The sequence below is a fragment of the Dipodomys spectabilis genome, unplaced genomic scaffold, assembly GCF_019054845.1.
Source record: "Dipodomys spectabilis isolate Male_0828 unplaced genomic scaffold, ASM1905484v1 ptg000147l, whole genome shotgun sequence".
Classification (NCBI taxonomy): domain Eukaryota; kingdom Metazoa; phylum Chordata; class Mammalia; order Rodentia; family Heteromyidae; genus Dipodomys; species Dipodomys spectabilis.
This window is the reverse complement of record NW_024870824.1, coordinates 6,226,980-6,252,040: the sequence shown is the minus strand read 5'-3', so window position 1 is coordinate 6,252,040 and position 25,061 is coordinate 6,226,980. Positions and strand designations below refer to the sequence as shown.

Genomic DNA, 25,061 nt, shown 5'->3' with positions numbered 1-25,061 from the left:
ACTAGGGAACTTAAAATTCTTTTGTTTTGGTTGGATCTCTATCTGGTTTTGGTATAACATGGCTGGTTTTGTTAAATGAGTTGGGGAATGTTTCTTCCTTTTCTACTTCAGGGAAGAGTTTGAGGAATATTGGTATTAATTTTCCCTTAAAGATCTGATAGAATTGGGCAGTGAATTCATCCAGTTTTGGGGCTTTACTTTGTTGGGAGACCATTACTGCTTCTCATTGCTTGTCATATGTGTGTTTAAATGGTTTATATCCTTTTGGTTCAATTTTGGTAGGTCAACTATATCTAGAGATATATCCATTTCTTGTGGATTTTCCAGTTTATTGGAGTATAGGTTTTCACAGTCCTTTGGATTTCATTTGGTATTTGTTGTGATATATTCTTTCTTTTTGTGCTGATACCATGACTGGAACTCTGGTCCTTATGTTCTTGCTTGGCTTGTATGCTTATAATTGAATAGCTAAGATTATAGGTGTGAGCCCATGGAAGCTGGCAATATTCTTGTTTTCATCTCTAATTTTATTTAAGTATCTTCCCCTCTTCTTTTGGTCAGATTAGTTAAGGATTTGTCAATATTACTTATTTTTTTCAAAAAACCCAACTTAAAATTAATTTTATTGTCAAGGTGATGTACAGAGGGGTTACAGTTGCATACATAAGGTATCTTATTGAACATTGTTCCTCCCCTTCCTTGTTTTTTCTCCCACTTTCCTTCACACCCAACTCCCTCCTGCAAGTTGCAAAGTTCATTTCCAACATATTGTCTTGTGAGTATTGCTGTTGCATTGAAAACCCAACTTTTTGTTGCACTGAAACTTCGTAGAAGTCTCCCATTTTATTTTCTACCCTAACTAATCTTTATTATTTCTTTCCATCTGTGGATTGGGAGTTTGGCTTTTGCTGTTTTTATCCCTAGAAGTTTAATGTGCACAATTACTCTTCATTTGAGAACTGTTTTTGTTTTGTTTTGTTTTATTTGTTTGAATGGCCTGTTGTCATGCATAGGATATTGAAGGTTTCATTATTATTGTACTGGGGTCTATTAGTGCTTGCAAGTCTAGAGTGTTTAACTAATCTGGGTGAACTACTCTTCAGTATGTACATAGCAGCTATAATTTCCTTTTCATGGATTGCCCCCTTTTTAATGTTTATTTATTTAGTCGGTCATGGGGCCTGAACTCTGGGCCTGGGTGCTTTTCAGCTCAAGGCTAGCGCTCTACCACTTGAGCCACAGAACCACTTCCAGCTTTTTTTGTTTATGTGGTGCTGAGGAATCGAACCCAGGGCCTTGAATACGAGGCAAACACTCTACCACTGAGCCATCTTCCCAGCCCCTGTCCCTTTTTTAACATGAAGTATTCTTCTTTGTCTCTTCTTCCTTATTTTAGCTTGAAGTCTGTTTTAGCAGTTGTAAGTTTTCCTGTTTTCAAAGTTATTTGCTTAGAAATCCTTTTTTACCCTAAAGCCCATAGTTTTCTTTTTCAGTGAAATGTATTTCTTGTAGGCAACAAATGATTGAGTCTCTCCTTGTCCTATTTTATTTTTTTGGTGCTGTTCCTGGGGCTCAACCTCAGGATCTGGCACTGCCCCTGATCTCTTTTGTGCAAGGGTAACACTCTATCACTTGTGCTTTAGCTCCATATCTGGCTTTTTGGTGGTTAAAGGAAGATAAGAATCTCACTGACTTTCAAACCTGGGCTGGCTTTCAACTGTAATCCTCAGATCTCAGTCTCTTGATAGCCTGGATTACAGGTATGAGCCACCATTACCAGTTTACTCTTTTTTATTTAAGTTGCAGATTTGTGTTTTTATGACCATAGAATTGAGCTGATTAATGTTCAATGTTAATATTGAAAGCTATGTTCTGTTTACTGCCATTTTGCCATTTTGTTGTTTTTATGAAGGTTGCTTGTTTCTATTTTTCCTTTGTTAATCTATTCTAGTAGGGTTTATTCTTCCCTGTATTTTCCTATTTTTTACTTTTCTTTGGTGAGCAGAATTTCTTTATCTGATTTATGTTGATTTAGTAATTATGAAGTCATTTAGCTTTTGTTTATGATAGTAGGTTTTTTTTTATTTCTCCTTTCATAATTAAGGAGAGCTTCACTGAATATGAATCAAATTTTATTTTTTTGGACTTGAATTATATCCTCCCATTTCCTACTTGCATTTAGAGTTTTTGTGGATAAATCTACAGTTACTCTAATGGGCTTGCAATTGTTTGTCTTTTTTTTTTTTTTTTTCTTTTTTTCCAGGGCTGAGAACCGAACCCAGGGCCTTGCGCGCCAGGCGGGCGCCCTTCCGCTGGGCTAAACCCCCAGCCCCTTTTATCTTTGCTATTTTAAATAGTCTATATATTTAATGGGCTTTTGTGTTTTAAGAAATGTTTAGTGTTCTAACCTAAATATCTCTAGGAATGTTTCTTCCCTGATCTTCTGAGTATGCTGTTCTATAAGCCTTTTCCACTTTGATGAACTTTTCTTTCACATGTTTGGTAAAGTTTTCTGCTATTATTTTACTGAATAGCTTCTTAAGTGACTTTTGTTTGTATCTCTTGTCCTTTTATACTCATGATTTCATAGATCTGATCTTTTGATGGAACCTGAGAGGCCTTGTAAATTTCATTCATTTTTAAAAGTAAGTTTGTTTATTTTGTTGGTTGTGAGGCTTGAGCTCTGGGCTTGGGGGCTGTCCCTCAGCTCTTCAGTTCAAGGGTAGCGCTCTACTATTTGAGCCACAGTGCCACTTCCAGTTTTCTGAGTGGTTATTGAAGATTAGAATCTCATGGACTTTCCTGCCCCGGCTGGCTTTGAACCTTGATCCTCAGATCTCAACCTCCTGAGTAACTAGGATTACAGGAGTGAGCCACAAGCGCCGGCTTTTTAGTTTTTAAAAAATGTCTTTGAGGGCTGGGAAGGTGGCTCAATGGTAGAGTGCTTGCCTTGCATGCATGAGGCCTGGCTTTGATTCCTCAGCACCATATAAGCAGAAAAAGCTGGAAGTGGCTCTGTGGTTCAAGTAGTAAAGCGCTAGCCTTGAGCTGAAGAGCTGAGGGACAGCGCCCAGGCTCAGAATTCAGGCCCCACAACCGACCAAAAAAACAAGTCTTTGAATGTTTGACCTAATTGCTCTGCTTTATTTTCAATTCTTATTCCCTTACATTTTGCTTGTTTTGTTAGCTAGGCTTTCAATTGATTTTTGGGGGGGATGGGGAGCTGGATCTTTTTCCCTCCAAGATTATACTTTAGTATTTTTCAGGTTCTAGATTTTTATTGGATTCTTCTTTTGTTTTTATTTTATCTTTATATTTGTGATGGTCCTGGGGCTTGAACTCAGGGTCTGAGTATTGTGCCTATGCTTTTGCTCAAGTGCTCTACCACTTGAATCACAGCTTCACTTTTGGCTTTTTGTTGGTTGATTGGAGATGAGTCTTACAGACTTTCCTGCTTGGAACTGAGAGCCTCAGATCTCAGCCTTTTAAGTAGCTAGGAATATGTATGTGAGCCACTGGTGCCCAGCTAAACATTGTCTTCATTTCATTGTTTATTTGAATTCTGTAGTTGTTTGTGTGTTCTTTGAATTTGTTCAGCTGTTTACACATCAGCTCATTTTCATTAATCTTACTTTTTTTTTTTTTTTTTGGAGGGTCCAGTCATGGGGCCTGAACTCTGGGCCTGGGCGCTGTCCCTCAGCTTTTCAGCTCAAGGCTAGCACTCTACCACTTGAGCCACAGCGCCACTTCCAGCTTTTCTTCTTTTTTGCTTATGAGTGCTAAGTAATCGAACCCAGGGCCTCATGCATGCGAGGCAAGCTCTCTACCACTAAACCACCTTCCCAGCCCTAATCTTATTGTTTTTATGAATTCATTATTTAAAAATTTCTTCTTTATGGGGTTAGGAATGTGGCTTAGTGGTAGAGTGCTTGCTTCGCATGCATGAGGCCCTGGGTTCAATTCCTTGGTACTACATAAATAAAAAATAAAATTTAAAAATTTATTTTTCATTCTTATTTAAGACCTCCATTGTGGAATAATTGCTTTTTTTTTTTTTTGCAGTATTGGGGTTTCAGTTCAAGGTTTTATATTTCATCTGCTGGTCTACTACTTGAGTTATACCTTCAACTTGCTCTTTTCTGTTTTTTTTTTTTTAATTTTAATTTTATTTTCTGGTTATTTTTGAGCTATAGTGTCATGGACCTTTCTGTTTGAGCTGGCTTGAGTTCTGTTTGAGTTCTTCTTGATCTCAGCCTCCTGAATAGCAAGGAGTACAGGTGTGAGACACTGAATTGTTGGCTTTTTTTTTGGGTCCAGATGTGGGGCCTGAACTCTGGGCCTGAGCGCTGTCCCTCAGCTCTTCAGCTCACAGCTCAAGGCTAGCGCTCTACCACTTGAGCCACTTCCGGCTTTTTTTCTTTTTGCTTATGTGGTGCTGAGGAATCGAACCCAGGGCCTCAGGCATGCAAGGCAAGGGCTCTACCACCGAGCCACCTTCCCAGCCCACTGAATTGTTGGCTTTTGAGGGAGACATCTCTTGCTTGTCCATGAATTTAGTGATCCCCCCCCCCCCCCCCTTACTGGTATTTATGCTTCTGCGGCCACGTTTTGGTGGAGATGTTTTTTTTTTTTGGTCGGTTGTGGGCGCTGTCCCTCAGCTCTTCAGTTCAAGGCGAGCGCTCTACCACTTGAGCTATGGAGCCACTTCCGGTTTTCTAGTCCTTTATTGGAGATAGGAGTCTCACGGTCTCTCCTGCCCGGGCTGGCTTTGAACCGCGATCCTCAGATCATACTCAGCCTCCTGAGTAGCTAGGATTACAGGTGTGAGCCACTGGCACCTGGCTTGGTGGAGATTTGTAGTTGGGGATATTTGCTATTTAGGACTGGATAATGGCTGGGTTATGACATTTTACTGTTACTAGATTGGTGAGATGTAGCTCATTTGTCCAAAAAATCATTTTTGATACTCAGACACTATGTATGGATCACTTTCCATTCTGGGTAAGGAATCTTGTAGCAAAAGCTATTATAGGTGACAAACTGCAACCTTGTGTTTGTGGCAATCCCTAAAGAAAGCCACTAGTCATCATTATTGCTACAGTATCTTTAGATGAATATAGAATCAAAGATGTATTTTCATAACTTAGGAAGAACTTAGTTAACCAGGGTGATAATAGGAAAGATATAGGGAGAATAATAGCAGTGACTGGTATTTGGTTATAAAAGAAAGAAAGAATGGAAGCTAAGCTTGATAGGAGAAAGTGGAGTGAGATAAATAGAAAAGATCTAATTGACATTGTGTTGAGGTAGAGGGGAGGAGAAATGAAGAGCTTAAATAGATAAAACACAAAAAACAAAGACAAAATAAAAATAAACACTAGCACAAAAGAAAACACCAATTTATGTTTGGGCAATGTAGTTACCAGGTAAGAGTGTTGGTAATGAGGAAAAATTAGGGATAGAGGACGAGGGATTGACAACTAGGGCTTGTGGCTCAGCCATGCTTTTGAGCCACAGCCATGCTTCCAGTTTGGGGATGGTCAATTGAAGGTGAGAGTATCATGGACTTTCTTCTCTGGGCTGGCTTTGAACTGTGATCCTTAGATCTCAGTCTTCTGAGTAGCTATGATTACAGATGTGAGCCACCAGCACCTGACATTTGATGCCATTTTAAATGGAATCACATTCTTAATTTCTTTTCAATAGTTCCTTGCTGTTGTTTAGAAATACAGGTAATTTTTGAGTGTTGGTTTTTGTATCCTGTAACTTTGCTGATTTTATTTGCTTTAGCAGAGTTTTCTTTCTTTTTTTTTCCAGGAGATATGACTCAAGTTTATTATTCTTAACTTGACCCTGTCTTTCCCACTTTACACTCCAATCACTGCCCCAAAATTGCCACACCCACTCTCATTACAGTTGGGCCCTGGGAGGAAAGGAGTAAATTAAATTACAAAGGCAGAACGTTACAAAAAAGCCAAGGCTGCATACATCTCAAACAAGAAACACAGGAGAGGACTCTGACAGTACAATGCATGTGAAATGTGAAATGTTCTGTTGATAGTGACCAACATTGCATAGGCTCTAGCTTCTTGGGCTTGATCATGCTCCAAAGTTAGTAACTGGGCCAACGATGATGTGAGTAAATAACCAATTTCTACAGGGTCATAGGGCACCATCCACCATGTGAGGGGCTCCAGGAGGTTGAAGATATGTAATAATCACCCAGTTCAGGGTCCTGATGCCCCTGCAAGAGCTCCGGCAGCTTTGGCTTCATCTTCCAGTCCATCTAGGAAATGCTCCTGGGCTAGAAGGTGTAACCATAAATAGCCAATACCAGGGCCCCGATGCCAAGCCCAGTCACGATGTTTCGGGTCTGCCTCTGTGACATCGTCTTCTGCCACTGGACAAGTTGCACCTGCCACACGAGATGCAGTTGTGCTGGTCTCAGTTTCTCCCGAGTTGGGTCAATGCGCTGAGCAAATGGGGCCATTTCATTTTTTTCATCCAGTGGCTCACCAGTTCCTAGTGCTGCTATGTTGCTGCACCACCCTTCTAGAGTTTTCTTAAGTAATAGATTCTTTAGGGGTTTTTACACATAAGTAAGTTCATGTCATGCTGCAAACAGATAGTTCTTACATTTTTTTCTTGCCTGATCATGACCTGGCTAGCACTTTCAGTATTGTTGATAGAAATGGTAAAAGCAGCCTCTTTATCCTGTTCTTGATCTTAGAGGGAAAAACCTTTCAGACTTTTCCAGTGGAACATATTTGCTGTGCATTTTTCACATGTGTTTGTTATTAAACTGAAGATACACAGGCTGAGAACGTGGCTTAGTGGTAGAGTGCTTGCCTAGCATGCATGAAGCCCTGGTTCAATTCCTTAGTACCACATGAACAACAGAAAGCCCAGAGTGGTGCTGTGGCTCAAGTGGTAGAGTGCTAGCCTTGAGCAAAAGAAACTCAGGGATGATGCCCAGACCCTGAGTTCAAACCCCAGGACTGGCAAAACAACATCAGAAAACTCCTGAGATACTGTGTATGTGTTTGTGTGTGCATGCCATTCCTAGAGCTTGAACGGTCCCTGAGCATAAAAGCTCAAGGCTAGTGCTCTACCATTTAAGCTACAGTTCTGCTTCTGGCTTTTTGGTGGTTAATTGGAGATAAGAGTCTCTAGGGTTTTCCTGCCTGGGCTGTTTTTGAACAGTGATCCTCAGATCTCAGTCTCCTGAGCAGGCATGAGCTGGTTGAAGATAGCTCTTTTTAATTTCTGGTTTATTAACTTTTTTTCTCCTTAAATTTTTCTCCTTTTTAAAAATTAAAGTTGTATTAGCTATTCATTAGGGAGGATATCATTGATACATTTCTATACATGTTTACAATATTTTACTTTGGCTAATACCTATGTACTTAAAAAAAATTTGATGCTGTGTGAATAGTTTTTTTCCTGATTTTTTTTTTTTTTTTTGGTCAGTCGTGGGGCTTGAACTCTGGGCTTGGGCGCTGTCCCTTAGCTCTTCAGCTCAAGGCGAGCGCTCTACCACTTGAGCTACAGCGCCACTTCCGGTTTTCTAGCGGCTTATTGGAGATGAGTCTCACGGACTTTCTGCCTGGGCTGGCTTTGAACCGCGATCCTCAGATCTTAGCCTCCTGAGTAGCTAGGATTACAGGTGTGAGCCCCTGTTGCCTGACCTGATTTTTTTTTTTCCTCAGGACATTTATTGTTGGTTTGTAGAAAAGCTAATGCTTTTTCTTTTTCTTGCTCCTTCCTTCCTTCCTTCCTTCCTTCCTTCCTTCCTTCCTTCCTTCCTTCCTTCCTTCCTTCTTTTCTTTCCTTTTCTTTTCTTTCTTTGATGCTGGTCCTGGGGCATAAATTCAGGGCTAGGGCATTGTTCTGAACTTTTTTGTTCAAAGTTAGTGCTCTACTATGGGAGCCATATCTCCATTTCCTTATTTATTTATTTATATTTTTGGTGTTTAATTGGAGAAAAGAGTCTCATGGAACCCGGAACTGGTGGTTCCCACATGTAATCCTACTACTCTAAGTAGTTTATTGGAAATAAGAGTCTCATGGACTTTTCTGCCTGGGCTAGCTTGGAACTGTGATCCTCAGATCTCAGCCTCCTGGATAGCTAGGATTATAGGTGTGAGCCACCAGTGCTTTGGATCACACATTTTTTTTTTTTTTTTTTAGTCTTAGGGCTTGAACTTGGGGACTGGGCACTGTCTCTGAGCTTCTTTAGCTCCAGGGTAGCACTCTATTACTTGAGCTACAGTGACACTTCCGGCTCATTTTGTTTCTGTGGTACTGAGGATTGAACCCAGGGCTTCATGCATGCTAGGCAAGCATTCACCACTAAGCTACATTCCCAGCCTTCATATACATTTGTTTTTAAAGATGTAATTCATAGGCTTGTACTACTATGTATTACTTCTTCTGCTTAATAAATTTTTTTCAGGTCTTTGGGCTCGAACTCTGTGCTTGGGCACTGTCCTGGAGCTTCTTTTTGCTCAAGACTAATATTCTGCCATTTGAGCCACAGTGCCACTTCCAGCTTTTTCTGTGATTAATTGGAGATAAGAGTATCATGGCTTCAAACGGTGATCCTCAGATCTCAGCCTCCTGAGTAGTACAATTGTAGTTCACCCTTACAGAATTCCCACTCATATGGATTCTAGTTGTTAGAGGCTGGTGAAATACAAATTTTGGACTCTCTAAATCAGTCTGGGCAGGATGAAAAGTTAACTCCGTTTCCTTGTTCTGCCTTTTAAAACAGGACTTGCTACTGGAATTTCCTATGTTGCCCAGGCTTTCCTTGGCCTCTAAGTGCTGAGATTATAGGTATGTACCACACCCAGCCTTGTTGGTGCCTTCTGAGATACAAAGGAGGCATTGGTAGCATAGTGGTGGTTCTGATTATGACTGAGCTCTCAGCAGGGCCTGGAATAGGGAACCCTAAGAGCATGGCAGATGTGGCTTTGAAATGGGACTGCAGCAGCAGGGAGGATTGCTGTTTCCTAGGCAATACTCTGCTTAATATATTTAGCACATGGTCACAGCAGAACTAAATGAGTTTTCGGATCCCAAATTGGTAATAAATGTAGACATATTTAGAGTCAGAAACAATGCATTTAAAAATTTCTACTCCTTAATTGTCCTGCCAAGTGCTGAGTTTAGGTTTCTTTGTTTCTTGGCTACCTACCCAGCCTCCCACCATCTCTTGGAGACTGCGCCTGGATTTTCTTTGGGTGTTGGGTGGGACTGTGAAACCCATGAGTTATGGTTCTCCAAGCTCTATTGAAAGGCATCTAATTTTTGTGTTTCTGCCCACGTATGTAAATGTGTACATTATAAAATTCATCTCCCTTTCAAGTTTTTAAGGATCTGGTCCTATAAATAGGACTCTCAAGCATGTTAAAAATAAAATATAGCATTTCAGTTGCTGACTTACCTGGAAGACAGTCATTGCCAACATGGTAGTAATAAGTTTTATGCTTTGTGACCCATCTTCATTGCCACAAAGTGTTACTGTAAGCAAATGCTGTTTTTTTAGGGATTCTTCAGTTAAACAGCACCCTAGTTGTTGCCTGTCTTATCACTGCAAAGTTGTAATTTGTGTCTCAAGTTGCCCAGAATAGGGCATATTAACCGAGGGGCGTGTATTCGTTTCAATAATTGTACTGTGCCTCAGCTATGGAAGTCCCCTTGACCACTGATTTGAACTGGACTGCAAATCTGTTGTATTTGCCATGGCTTTCTTACCTTCTCTGACTCCATCTTACATGAAGAAGTACATCAGCAGGAATTTGGAGGATTAAGAAAGATGGGTTCTAAGTGTTTGCAGCTGGTCAACTGGCACTGACACAGAGTCGGTTAACATCACTTGAATGTTTCAATGCAAATGAGTGTGGAGCAACCTAAAATACAGTGTAGGTGTGTGGGAAGACTTGCTGCTCAGGACACTTGGGTTCTAGGAAGGGCCTTTATTGGCATATCAGGAGACAATCCTCTAGGTGGATGTGACACTGCTTTTGTTTATCCCATCTTTTGCCAGAGTTTTCTATAATAATTAATAGTAAGACTTGTAAGATTCTTGAACCCCCCCCCCCACTTTGTATCAGGCACTGTGCTATATGTTCTATATCATTTCAATCTGATTATATATACTACTAGATAGCATCATACTGAACTACTAAATAATTAATGTTAAGTTCTTTTATGGATGAAGGAATTGAGACTTGGCAAAGTTAAGCATGGTGCTCAAAGTCATGCAGCTAGTCTGAGGTGGGGGTTGAAATTTAGAGCCTGCATTCTTTCAATTGCACTGGAGTGGAGATAGAATGTAATGCAGTTTCTTTTAATTCAGCCACAGGCTGATCGCTCTCAGGACTATAGTCAGAGTCAAAGATTAAGTATAAGGTATAGGGTCCCCATTCCTGCTCAGATCCTACATTTTAGCCTATTAGGGCATAGTAGAATGTAAGTGTACTTACTGGACCATGTCTAGAATAGTTATCTCATTCACCTGATCATCAGCTGGCATGCTTAATCAAGCCTGTTTACTTTTCTGGGCTCCCTTTTCTTTGTTATATAAAACAATCATATGAGGAGTTGGGTATCAGGATCATAATTGTTTTTCACTATAAAGTTCTTCTCCCCTCAGCTTGAGTGTGTCTGACAATTGGGTATATGTGATAGGAGTGTTTGGTTCTTGGCCCTGTGAGAAGGAGCAGAGAGGCTTTGCTGAATGGATAGTTAGGGAGCTTAAAGGATGGGAGGTTAAGAGATCAAGCCGCATGGGGCTGGGAAGGTGGCTCAGTGGTAAAGCACTTGCCTTGTGTGAATGAGGCCCTGGGTTCGATTCCTCAGCACCATATAAGCAAAAAGAAAAAAGCCGGAAGTGGTGATGTGGCTCAAGTGGTAGAGCGCTAGCCTTGAGCTGAAGAGCTGAGGGACAGCGTTCAGGCCCCATGACCGGACCCCCCCCCCCCCCAAAAAAAAAAAAAAAAAAAAAGAGATCAAGCCACAGAGGACACTAGTAACCTGGCAGCATTATTTTGTTTTGTTTTGTTTGAGACAGGCTCTCACTATATATATCTACTAGCTGGCCTCAAATTCATTATGTTCCTGCCTCTGCCTCCTTTGTGCTGGAATTACAGAAGTGCCCCATCATGCACTGAATCCTAGCTATAGTCTCCTGAAGGTCTTGGACTAAGTTGTATCAAGGCATTCACCAATCTGTGCCCTGAGGATGTATGTGTTGAAGAGTAGCTGTACATTATCATAGGAACCTTTTTGCAGGACATTGGAAAACTACTGTATAGTACCACTGGAGTGAGTTTTTTTTTCTTTTGTTACCTGTTAAGAATCTAGTAGAATGTTACAAGAATTAATATTTGTAGAAATAATTCTAAATCTCTAAACTTCATTGATTCTGTTCAACTTTCAAAGTTTCCTGCCTCTTGCCTCTATTTCTTTACATGTGGACTCTCCTTTTAAGAGCCTGCTGGTTACATTATTTGCCAAATCCAATGGGTCATTTCTTCATTCTGAGTGATCGCTTGACATTACTGCTTACACCTAATTTTTTTCTTCATTATTCTTTCCTTTCTTGGCCTGTGTAATATCTGTGCTAATCTTGTTGCTGCTCCTCTGCTTTCTTTGCTTGCTCCCTTTCTTTTTTGGATTGTTTTCTCTATCTTGGTGAAGAAAGTCTTTTTTTTAAAGTCCAATGTTTTCACTATGATGTGTCTAGTTTTATTTCTTCTCTGCTCCTGTCTGCTAGGAATTCTGTGTGCCTGTCTTAGGTGGGTGAGATTCTCTTTCTTGAGATTGGGAAGTTTTCTGTTATTATTTTGTTAAACAGGTTTTCAGTATCTTTGGATTTGAATTCTTCTCCCTTGTCTATCCTAATTATGTGTAGATTTGATTTTTTGGCTCAGTCTGCCAATTCTTGAATGTCCCTTTTGTGTGCTTAGGGTGTTTTTTTCCCTAGTCTTTGATTTTTTAGTTCTAATTCCTCTGCTTTATCCTTATCTGATACTTTGTTTTCTACTTTGTTTGTTCTATTGCCTGTGCTTTCAACTGTGATTTTCATGTTTTTATGTTTCCAAGCTCTTTGTTTATGTCGATTGTCATGTTCTTTATTGAAGTTTTTATATTGTCCATCTCTTTGTTAATTTGGTCTTTCATTTCCTTCTTTGAGGTGTGTAAAGTTTCTGTCTTATCAAAGTCACATTGGATGTTCTGCATTTTCTTCATCATTTTCTTTGTGTATTCTTCGAATTAATTGTGGATGTACCCTTTTATTTCAACAGCCTTATCATTGCTTTAATTTTGTTCTTTCTCCATCTTCACTCTCACTAAATTCCTCCCAAGTTGTTTTTTAAGGGTGGCATATTGTCTTGCTTGCTTATGAATTTTGTGATCTTTTGTTGTAATTTCTGCATTTATGTTAAGGGTTAGTAGAGGCTGTTCAGTTTAGGTATTAGGTTCAGTCATGGTGGGATGTGGTTAGCTGGAACCCTGCCGAAAGTTATACCTAGTGGCAGTTTAATGAGTCCCTATTGGGAGTTATGTCTGGCTGCGGAGTCTCTTGTGGAGTGGCAGGGGCAGTCTGATGGGTCTCCACTCCGGGGTTGGGCCTGGTTGCAGGGTCTCATGGAGAGGCTCAGGCAGTCTAATGGGTTCCTGCAGGGATTGGGTCCCGTGCAGAAAGGCATAGGCAGTCTAATGCGTTTCTGTCCAGGGTTGAGCCCAGCTGCCGGATCCTGTGGTGAGACTTGTGCAGTTCAATGGGTACCCAATGGGCCAGCTGGAGTTTTTAAGACTGCAGGACCTTGTAGTTCTCTGGCACACGCAGGGCTGTTTGTTGATCTTTCGTGGGTAGCTGCAGAAGGAGTGGGAAAAAGGTTCCGGCTTCTTTGTGCTCTTTCAATATGGTATCCCTTCTGGGGTTAGGGGATCCAAACCAAGAGCTCTAGGTCACCACTGGTACTGGTTTCCCAGGGGATGGGTTCCAGGTGGGGTACCCATGCTTCCTCGTGTTGGTTCTGAGCCATCCAGCATCATAATGAAATGTCTCTGAGTCTGGATGAAGGTCTTGCATTCCTGTACCTGCTTTTTTCCAGTTCTGGGCCTTCATTTCCAGATTTGCTAGTGTGTTGCTGTCTGTGCTAGACAGATTGCATGCAGTTGCCCTGGAAGAGGGGAGGGGAGCACCTTCTGTGCCCCTTCCTCCCAGATTTATGTCCTAGTGTGTAGACAGTATAAATTCTTCTTTGTTGGTGTGTATCTCTGTTTATAGTTTGCTTGGTGTCACTCTCTTGAGGTGAAGTGAGTGCAAGGCTCTGTTTGGTCAGAGAGCTAGTGTGGTTCCCTGTCATTGCTCTACAATCTTTCAGAAATCCTTTTACTTCTCTCTTGACTTTTGTATATAGTCACCACTGTCCTTTATCTCTGAGATTGTAATTTTTTTAAATTACCTTCTTGATCATCTATCCCATTGGATGGAGATGGTTTGAGGCTTGTTTTCCCACCTCTTACAATGCAAAGTGTTGTGAAAGTATTAGGAATGCACTTTCACTGCCATTCCACTGTTATTCCACTTGTTTTCCTCTCCTAGGTCTCTAGTTCCAGTTAGGCCTATAGAACTCCTGTAGAACTTCCTATACTCTAACAGGACCCAGTACCTGCCCTGTACTGCTATTGGAAAGGCTTCTTGAATGCAGGTTGCAAGAATACCTTTTGGCTTCATAGTTCTCTGGCCAGGCAGAGGCTTGAGTTCATTGTGAACCTTCTATCCTCCAACAGCCTCCAGTCATCAATTTATTTCTTGAGCATTTTGGATTTGAGAGCAGGCTATGTTACTTGGTCTTAGGTGTGACCTCAATTCTTGGGGCAAATACCTGTTTCCATTGTACAAATGGCCGGTTCTGAATCCAGTCCAGCCAGTAAGGGTTAGGTTAGTAGCCACAGTTCTTTTGCTTTCCAAAGGATTTTTCTGTTTTGTTTTTTCTTGACTTTCTGTTGATCTCTTATGCAAAAAAAACTTATTTGCCTGAATGCTCCAAACTTATTTCTCTTGTTCTTCAAATTATTCTTTAAAATTCCATTTCTTTTCTTAAAACTTTGCACATTGTTCTTCCTTGTCAGGACTGTATTCTCAGTGTCCTCTTTGCATTTTTTTTTAGCTTCATATTTGTTTGCTTAAATTAAGCAGTGAGCTTCTGTTTGTGAGTGGCTGTGTGTGTGCATCAGTTTGTGCAGCCCATAAATAGTAATAGATGTGTGTCTGTGGAAGAGCTTATCCTCTAACCTCCAGTTTATAAAGCAGGGGATTGTCGGCCAGCTGTTCCTACAGCTGACAGTTCTTCATAATTAGGGTCTGGCTCTTTGGATGCCATGTTGGAGCCTAGCTCTTCAGATACCAGGATATTGACATTTTAGCTCAAAGACTGTCTTTAAAGTAACTCCATTTCCAGGTGTGGGGGGCCCTTTTTTAAATATCTATTTTATTTACTTTCTGGGAATAGCTACTCTACAACAGTCTGTACTCTTAATTTGAGGTATGGGGAAGTTGGAAAGTATGGAGACTCACAAGAAGGGGAACTCTGGGGTCATAATTTCAGGATGCCTGTCCTGTCCTTGTTGGCTGTGACTCCATGACTTACAGTCAGCATCTTTGTTTTAGTGATAGAGGCTAATTAGGTAGTAGGTAGTATCATAAGCACATTCTTGCCCCTGCCCCCCTTTTTTGCTGGTAATTGTGTGGTGCTCTACCACTTGAGTCATGCCTCTACTTCCAACTTTTTGATAGTTGACAAAAAGAGTCTCTTGGATTTGTCTTTCCTGGCTGGCTTTGAACCACTGTCCTCAGATCTTAGCCTCCTGAGTATCTAGAATCATAGATGTGAATCATCAATGCCAAGCCCATGTATTATTTAATTTTTCTTACCATTGTTTGAAATAGCAACTCTAGTAATGTTCGTTTGGTTATTTTTAAATTATTTTTGGAGGTTAAACCACTTTATTAAGATTTAAATGTTGGGGAGGTAATGGAAAAGCACTGATGACAGTGAGCTCTGATATACTTGAAATTGGGGCCTCATGATGTTATGTCCAAGATCTCTGTAGCTAGGAATTGGTAGAACCAAGAACTGACCTTATGTATGTTTGATTCTAAATCCATACACTTGCCTTTGTTCCCTGCTTGTTAGTATATCACTCCAATACTTACATCATGCGTCCAGCCCTATATTTTATTTTTGAGGTAGGGTCTTGCTTCCCACCTGGCCATGCACTTGAGCAGTGATCCACCTACTTAGTTTTCCTTTCATTTCTGGGGTCACAGGTCCATCCACACCACTGCATCTAGCTTCTGTCTATAGAGATGGAATTCTGTGGATTTTTCTGTGCAGGTAGGCCTAAAACCACAATTCTCCTAATTTCAGTCTCCCAAGTAGCTAGAATTGTGGATGTGAGCCACTGTTACTGGGCTTTCTATCCAACATTTTTACCTCTTCAGTTTCTTGCTTATAAAACTGAAAGTAAGAATTCATGTCCTTTCACCTTTTCCAGAAGATTAGGAAATGCAAATATTTGGTTCTTCATTTTTTTGTAACATGGAGCTCCCAAGGCTTCAAGGCAAGCCATCATATAGGACACTTAAAATCTTTTCCTGTTCTACCTATTCTTTGTTCCTGAGACTTAGAGCAGCCAGTCTGCACGAGGCTGGCTATTTCAGAAGCTGGCAATAGCCCCCCTTTATCTCCCTATGTTGGCTTCTTGCCATCCTATTCCATTATTTTGTTTTCTTTTTTCAGAGAAGACATAGATTTACTGGAGGCTGTCTTGTTTAAACAGGGCTAAGTCTCCTCCCCAAGTCTTGTCTGAATGAGTGGAGGATAACAGGTGATAGGAATGCTGGGGCTAGCTAGCTTTCTAGGAATTGTTTCTCTAGCTTCTGCTATGGGCTGCAGTAAGCTGGTAATATGGATTGCTGAGAGTACCCAGGTTCTATGTAAGAACAGGTACAACCTACAAATGAGCAGTTTTGATAGAAAAATATTCATTTCAAGTATCATACTACATTTTTTTTGTCCCAAAGCCCAAGGATACTTAAGGAAAGAGTTATTGGTAGAACACTGAAAAAGGGCTGGGAAGGTAGCTCAGTGGTAGAGTGCTTGCCTTGCATGCATGAGGCCCTGGGTTCAATTCCTTAGCACCAGATAAGCAGAAAACACAAAAGTAGAATGCTAACCTTAAGCTGAAGAGCTGAGGGACAGTACCCAGGCCCAGAATTCAGGCCCCATGATTGACCCAAAAAACCCAACAAAACACTGAAATAAGTTCCCCTTTCCTGAACTGAGTGATGTTAAGTTGGACCAGGGCGATAAATGTAAAGATATTGATCTGCTCTTCATAAAAGTGAAAGATGTTGGGAGGTTTTTTTCCTTCAGGCTAAGCAGGTGAACCCATAGTTCATGGGTTGCAAGTGGTTTCGGGAGGATGCCCTTTTCAGTCCAAATGGTACTAAACTCTGCCTCGGTGGGATGGCACTACTTTTGACTGTGTTAGGGACTGAAGTTTTCCTTTGTGGTTCCTTCTGCCTGGATCACTGCTTTTTTTTTTTTTGGGGGGGGTCCGGTTGTGGGGCCTGAACTCTGGGCCTGGGAGCTGTCTCTCAGCTCTTCAGCTCAAGGCTAGCGCTGTAGCGCTTGAGCCACAGCGCCACTTCTGGCTTTTTTCTTTTTGCTTATGTGGTGCTGAGGAATTGAACCCAGAGCCTCAGGCATGCAAGGCAAGCGCTCTACCACTGAGCCACCTTCCCAGCTCCTGGATCACTGCTTTTGATGGTGGTCCATTCCAGCAGAATGTAGCAGTTTACTACTTCCTTCCTCCTTCTCCTTCCCCTTCAGCTTCAGTATAAAGCCCAGGGCAAACTTTAAACTTTGCCTGTGTATTCTTCATCTGTCACTTCCTGAGTAAAGACTAAGAACAGGTGACATGGCTGCAGGCCAGGCCTTAAAGGACAGGACAGTATTAGTTGTCTCTGCGTGAAGCAGTTTGCACTTGCTCTCCAAGTGCCCTGTAAACTTGAGAAACTATATCATACCTTTCTTTTTTTTTTTTTTTTGGGTCCGGTCGTGGGGCCTGAACTCTGGGCCTGGATGCTGTCCCTCAGCTCTTCAGCTCAAGGCTAACGCTCTACCACTTGAGCCACAGCGCCACTTCCGGCTTTTTTTTTCTTTTTGCTTATGTGGTACTGGGGAATCGAACCCAGAGCCTCATGCGTGCAAGGCAAGCACTCTACCACTGAGCCATCTTCCCAGCCCTATCATACCTTTCTTATGACCTCACTTTGTCTAGTTCTCTCCTCAGTCTTCTCAACCACTGCTCCTTGTGTCCCTCCTCCCACCTTTGTGGAAAAGCATATAGAAGCAATAAATAGGTCAGGTGTGTAGTCCATGTGGAATTACTGAGGAGATGAAGTATGTAGTTGTGATCAATCTCTCATACTTGGTATTGTCAGAGAATACTTCTGCTGGGACGTTAGTGTATGTGCAGAAGGTAGAGATTGCTGGGAGCCCTGTGGGAACTATTGTTTCTCTACCCTCTACTCCCTTTCCCATTTCAGGAGATGATGAAGTTGATGTTTGTGCATCAGCAGTCCCTGAAATCATCTTCCTCAGTCCTGCTGGGCCTCATCTTCCTGCTTATTTTTCTTTTTTGCTCTTGATTTCTTCTCATTTATCTTTCCCCTAGTCTCAGTCTCAGTGTTTATGCCTGGTTATCAGAAGGGAACTTGTAACTCTATGTGTGTATGGGGGGGAAGGGGCGTATGTAAGCACCGTCACGTAAAGGAGCAAAATCTGTGGCTTTTGGGTTACTGTTTTTCATTATATGTTCTGACAATGCTGTGAACCTTAAATTTATACCCACTTTTCCATAGCCAAGATAGAAGGAGTAAGGCAGGCATAGGACATTGGGGAGGCTCTAGGGCTGTCTCATCTTAAGGCCTATCTTACTGGGCTGCCTTAAGCTTTCTCCTTCCTGATGTTGTAGCCACTGTTTCTTGTTCCACACACACACAACTGGGCACCTCTCCCTAACTCCCAGGCAAGACCAGGCACCTTCCAGAAACTTGTGTGGTGATGTGAACGTCCTCCCTTTCTTTTAGTGTGGTTAGTGCTACCAGGGAGCCAGGCCACTGGGGGAAGCTGAGGTGACACTCAGCATTTCCATTTGTCCACAGAAAAACGGTGAGGTGGGCTGGGAATGTGGCTTAGTGGTAGAGTGCTTGCCTAGCATGCATGAATCCCTGGGTTCGATTCCTCAGTACCATATAAACAGAAAAAGTCAGAAGTAGAGCACTAGCCTTCAACACAGAGAGGCTCAGGGACAGAGTTCTGAAAGGATCCATCATGTCCGTCCCATGGGACCATGAGGCAGGCAGGAGGCACAGGAGTAAGATTATTACAAGGTTTATTAGAGGAGCCATACTCACCCCAGAGAGAGAGTGCATGGCAGCCCCCACTATCTAGGTAGCAGCAGGGTCTGGGGTAGGAAGTGAGTTAGATGGGAGTTCAGGTGGGTCTGGGTGGAGAGAGGGAGGGGCCAGCTGTACTGTAGGAACTCCAGGGCAGGGAGGAGCTCAGGACCAAAGGTGGACATAATGCTTACAAGTTCAAGCCCTAGGCCTGGCAAAAAAAAAAGGGCGGGGGGGGGGGGGGGGGGGGGGAGGTACTGGCAGAAAGCAAAGGCTTTTGCTGCTGGATGAGTTAGCAGCTATTTTTAGTACCCAAGGCTTTCCATTTGGCTATACTTTATTTATTTATTTTTTAAAGCACAGTGCCAGTCCAGCAGGACTGTTTTCTTTCATGGTGCAGATGTCTTTAGGGAACGTTTCTCTGATGCTGATGGTGTGGGTTGGGCAGAGGGGTAGTAACTTCTGAGACTAGGTCCATACAGGGCTTAGGTTCCAATGTAATAATGTTATGGGACCAATTGTTGAGGAAGTAGGTAGGAGTGTGACAAGAGGAGAAACAGCACACTTCTCAGATGGCTCTTGTAATTCACTTAAATCACTACTGAATGAACTGCCCAAGGAGATGGATTAGGGCTGAGGGCTATATAGGAAAATGTCGAATAAGGGTTTGGGCTAGTTTTGAATTTTTCTAAAGTTTTTTTGTTATGCTTATTTGTTTTGAGACAGACTCTTGCTTTGTATCCCAGATTGGCCTTGAACTCTCTCTCCTGCATATGATGATCACTTCTCATGACTTGTTTTATTTGACAATTTGGATTAAATTTTGTTGATTTCAGTTCTCTAAGTAGTTGACTTCTGTTCTGAATTGAAAGGGGTTTCAATTCAACATGTTAGTTTGTGAGTATAATGTATCTTGATCAATGTTACCCCTTTCATCATTCTCCTTCATCTCTCCCAACCCCACCTGTCCCTCAATAGAGAGAAAACTCTCTATTAACAGTAACTCCTCACTTCCCGTTTCGTAAACCATGGAAACTTTTTACTATCTCAATGAATTTGCTTAGATATTTCATTTAAGTGGTTTCATACAATATTTGTTGTCATTGTCCTCCTCCTCTACATCCTCCTCCTTTTTTTGTGGTTTTGGTAGACAAGCCTCTACCACTAGATCCAGTCCCTCAGTCCCTTTGTTTGTGTTTTTCTTAGACAGGGCTGCCTCTACTTCCTGAGTGGTTGGAATTTGCAGGTATGAGCTACTATGCACAGCAACCAAAATCTGTTTTTTTTTATTTTTTGCTTTTTGATTTTTGGTGTTTGGGTTATTTCACATAACAATATTTTAAGGTTTTTTGCTTTTGTTTTTGTTTTTTGTTGTTCATGGGGCCTAAACTCTGGGCCTGGATGCTGTCCCTCAGCTCTTCAGCTCAAGGCTAACGCTCTACCACTTGAGCCACAGCGCCACTTCCGGCTTTTTTTCCTTTCTGCTTATGTGGTGCTGAGGAATCAAACCCAGGGCCTCATGCATGCAAGGCAAGTACTCTACCACTGAGCCACCTTCACAGCCCTTAAGGGTTTTTTTTTTAATGTTTCAATTCATATCATAATTTTATTTTTTAATAATAGTACTGGGATTTGAACTCCAGATCTTTGTTGGTTGTCAGGCATTCTGCCACTTGAACCATGCTTCTAGTCTACATTCATTTTTGTTTTATTTATTGTTATTATACAGGTGATGTACAGAGGAGTTACAGTTACATAAGTCAGGCAAATAAATGATTAGTACATTTCTTTTTGGACAATGTCCCCTCTTTCCCAGTTTTTCCCTTCCATCCCCACCCACAAGTTCATTTTCAATGTAGTGTCTAGTGAGTACCACTGCTGCATTTGTTCACCCTTTGTCCACATTCTTTTTTTTTGTTGTTGTTGGTCATGGGGCTTAAACTTTGGGCCGGGATGCTGCCCCTGAGCTCTTTAGCTGAAGGCAAGTGCTTTACCACTTGAGCCACAATGCCATTTCCAGTTTTCTGGTCGTGGAGATAAGAATCTCATGGACTTTCCTGCCCAGGCTGGATTTGAACTGCGACCCTCAGATCTTAGCCTCCTGAGTTGCTGGGACTATAGACGTGAGCTACTGGCGCTCATCCCACATTCATTTCTATATGACCAATGTTCTCCTGTATATATATACTATATTCATTTACTTTTTGGTCTAGACATACTAAATTTTAAAATCTATTTGTTGAACAATTCAGTTATTTTTACCTTTTGTAAATTGCAAAATTGAATACTTAAAAGTAGCTGTTTCAAGTCCTATTTTCAATTCTTTTGAGAAAATGCCTAGGAGCAGAGTTTCTGGGATATTTGTCAATTATATATGTAGTTTTCTGAAGGTCATCGAACCATATTCCAAAGTAGCTATCCTATTTTACATTCTTAGAAATAATACATAATTATTCCATTTACACATAGCCACACCAATACCTGTAATTTTACTTTAATTATTATTGATAGATTATTAGACTTTGCCAGAGAACCATGTAGACATCCAAGTACAGAGGACAAAAGAAGGTTTATTGCCTGGAAAGGGGCTGGCAGGACCCCTTCTCACAAGGGAGAAGTGAGAAGAAGCACCAGCTATTGTCTGAGGTGACCTATATAACCTATATAGGATGTTTAGGAGGGCCTAGTAGAGGCTAGGAGGCGGAGACCCTGGTGTGGATGAGTGGGCCAGGGGCTTCATCATGATGGTGGACTAGGATTTATGGCTGCTGTCCAAATAGTAGATAAGGGGTCCTGCAACCTCCCAGACCTGAAGGTCACTCTAAGGGGGCACCTTTTTGGTGGTAGCTGCCCCAGAGAAGTGCTATCCCAAGGTAAAGGGTGTTGGTGGCTGATTATTTACTGCCTTTGCTAATTGGCCTAGGAAGGGAGCAAGCTAAGCCGTAGAGAGGGGAAGGAGTGTACTAAGCTATGGGAAGGGAGCTCATTTTGCTAACAATTATGACCATTGTAGTGGCTGAATAGTGTTTTTTTTAAACATACATCTTCCTAATGATTTATGATATTCAGACTTTTTGTGTCTATATTTGCCATTTGTAGATCTGTTTTGGAAAAGTCTATTTAAGTCCTTTGCCCACTTTTTTTTTTTTTTGGTGGGTCGTGGGGCTTGAACTCTGGGCTTGGGCGCTGTCCTTGCGCTCTTCAGCTCAAGGTGAGCTCTCTACCGCTTGCGCCACAGCGCCACTTCTGGTTTATTGGAGATAAGAGTCTCATGGACTTTCTTGCCAGGACTGGCTTTTGAACCATGATGCTCAGATCTCAGCCTCCTGAGTAGCTAAGATTATAGGCTGAGCCACCAGCGCTTGGCTTTTGCCCACTTTTAAATTGGGTTGTTTGTCCTTTTTTGGTTGAGATTTAGAATTTCTTTAGTGGTGGCGGGGGTGGGGGGTGGGGTGGAGGTAGGGGTTGGGGGGGGGAGAGTAGTACAGAGGTTTGAACTCAAGGCCTTGCCCTTACTAGGCAGGCACTCTAACCACTTGAACCATGTCCTCAGCCCTTTATGCTTTAGTTATTTTTCATGTACATTGACAATGATTTTTGCCCAAGCTGTCCTGGACTGTGATCCTCTTCATATATGTAACTGGATATATACCAGGAGGTATATACCACCATGCTGAGGTTTTTTTTTAAAGATACAGTCTTACCTTTTTTTTTTTTGCTTAGGCTGGCCTTTCACTATCTCTGCCTCTCAAATAGCTGAGAGCTACCATGCCAGCCAGAAATTCTTTATATAATTTTTTTGGTTGTGCTAGGGATTGAATCCAGGGCTTCATGCATGCTAGCATATGCACTGCCATTGAGCTAGCCATGTAAGCATCTTAAAAAAAAAAAAGGTCTTTTGAGACATAAAAGCTCTTTAATTTTGTTCTTTTTTTTTTTTTTTTTAAACTACTGGATTTCCTGGTTATAAGGCAGGCCCTTTACTACTTGAGCTCTGTTTATTTTCTTTGTTGCCTGTGTTTTTGCTTCTTCATAATGCCATTGCTAAATCAAAGCTGTGAAGATTATATCTTTATTTTCTTTTAAGAGTTTTATACTTCTATACTTCTATAATATAAGGCTCTTAAATTTAGATTGGTAATCTATTTTGGGTTTAATTTTTATATATGATGGAAAACTCCAACTTCATTCTTTTCGTTTCCTTTTGAGGTTTGAATTCAGGGCCTTATACTTGCTAGGTAATCATCTACTATTTGCAATATTTTGCCAGCCCCCTTTTGTATTGTTTTTTAAATTTATTTTTGTTGTTTTATGTGCTAGTACTGGAGTTGAACTTAGGGTCTGGGTGCTGTCCCTGAGCTCTTTTTACTCAAGACCAGTGCATTACCACTTGAGCCACAGCTCCACTTCTGGATTTTTGGTGATTAATTGGAGATGAATCTCACGGATTTTCCTGCCTGGGCTGGCTTCAAATCACAATCCTTAGGTTGAAGCCTCCTGAGTAAGTAGGATTACAGAAATGAGCCACCAGTGCTTGGCTTTGTGCTGCAGGTTAATTTTGAGATAGTTTGATTTATGCACTGCCCAACCTGGAATATGAACCTATTGTTTGTGTTTCTCTAGTTTGCTGGGATGACAGTTATATGCCACTACACCAAGATGTAGTTGAGATGGACTCAGATAAACTTGTGTTTTGGCTTGGGCTGGGCTCAAACTGTGATCCCCAGATCTCTTGTCTCCCAAGAAGGATTATAGGCTTAAGCCACTGTGCTTAGCTCAGGCTTCTTTCTTTTGCATATAGATAGTGGATTGTCTCACTCTCTTTGAGTTACCATTGTTCTTTCCCCATTGTTTGGTTTGGCACTTTGGTCTAGAATTAACAAACCCTATGTCTGATTTTTTTTTTTTTTGTTTGTTTGTTTTTTGGTCCGGTCCTGGGGCCTGAACTCTGGGCCTGGGCGCTGTCCCTCAGCTCTTCAGCTCAAGGGTAGCGCTCTACCACTTGAGCCACAGTGCCACTTCCGGCTTTTTTTCTTTTTGCTTATGTGGTGCTGAGGAATCGAACCCAGGCCCTCATGCATGCAAGGCAAGCGCTCTACCTCTGAGCCATCTTTCCAGCCCCATGTCTGATTATTTTTATATTTGCAATTCTATCTATTGGTCTTTATGGCTTTCCTTATGCCAATACCACATATTTTTCCTTTCTTTCTTTCTTTCTTTCTTTCTTTCTTTCTTTCTTTCTTTCTTTCTTTCTTTCTTTCTTTCTTTCTTTCTTTCTTTCTTTCTTTCTTCCTTCCTTCCTTCCTTCCTTCCTTCCTTCCTTCCTTTCTTCCTTTCTTGTCAGTTGGGGCTTGAACTCTGAGCCTGGGCTCTGAGCCATAGTGCCACTTCCAGTTTTCTAGTGGTTTATTGGAGATTAGAGTCTCACGGACTTTCTTGCCCAGGCTGGCTTTGAATCATGATCCTCAGATCTCAGCCTCCTGAGTAGCTTGAATTATAGGCGTGAGCCATGGGCGCCTGGCCATATTTTTCTTTTGGACACAAGTTTTATTATGTAATTCAGGCTGGTGTTGAATTTATAATTCTTTTACCTTAGCCTCCCAAGTGTTAGGATTATAGGTAACTGTACCACACTCTTGATAACTGTAGCATTGTTGTAAGTTTTGAGATCAGGAGTGTGAATAAGAGAAATTCTTACTTTTTTTTAATGCTGGTCCTGGGGCATGAACCTAGAGCCTGGATGTGTTGTTGCTCAGCTTTTGTGCTCACAGCTTGCTCTCTGCCACTTGAGACACAGCTCCACTTTAGGCTTTTATGGTAGCTAATTGGAGATAAACAGTCTCATGAACTTTCCTGCCCAGGCCAGCTTTGAGCCCTAATCCTCTAATCTTAGCCTCCTGAGTAGCTAGGATTACAGGTGTGAGCCACTGGCTCTGGACAAGAGTTCTTTTTCATGATTTTCTTGGCTGTTCTGAGTACCTTAAAATATTATATGGAAGCCAGCGGTAGCTTTCTTTGTTACTTAGGAGATGGAGGTAAGAAGATCACAGTTTAAGGCTAGTCCAGGCAAAAATGTTAGCAAATGTCTATCTCAAAAACCAATGCTGGGGGCTGGGAAGGTGGCTCAGTGGTAGAGCACTTGCCTTGCATGCATGAGGTCCTGGGTTTGATTCCTCAGCACCACATAAGCAAAAAGAAAAGCCAGAAGTGGTGCTGTGGCTCAAGTGGTAGAGCACTAGCCTTGAGCTGAGGGACAGCGTCCAGGCCCAGAGTTCAGGCCCCATGACTGGACTCCCCCCCCAAAAAAAAACAAAAACACAAAAACCAGTGCTGGGAAGGTGGCTCAGTGGTAGAGTGCTTGCCTTGCATGCATGAGGCACTAGGTTTGATTCCTTAGCATCACATAAGCAGAAAAAGACTGAAGTGGTGCTATGGCTCAAGTGATAGAGCTCTAGCCTTGAGCTGAAGAGCTGAGTAACAGTGCCCAGACCCAGAGTTCAGGCCCTATGTCAGACAAAAAAACAACCAAAAAAAAACCCTGAACCAATGCCAAGACTATGCATGGTAGCATACG

General features: G+C 41.7%; 1 protein-coding gene and 1 pseudogene across 3 annotated transcripts in view; one reads left to right on the top strand and one right to left on the bottom strand.

Moving 5' to 3' along the window:
* The window catches only part of Sil1 (SIL1 nucleotide exchange factor), a 265,209-nt gene that overhangs the window by 51,454 nt on the left and 188,694 nt on the right, over positions 1 to 25,061 (top strand). The window lies entirely within an intron of this gene.
* On the bottom strand, positions 6,029 to 9,472 carry LOC122118025 (annotated as a pseudogene).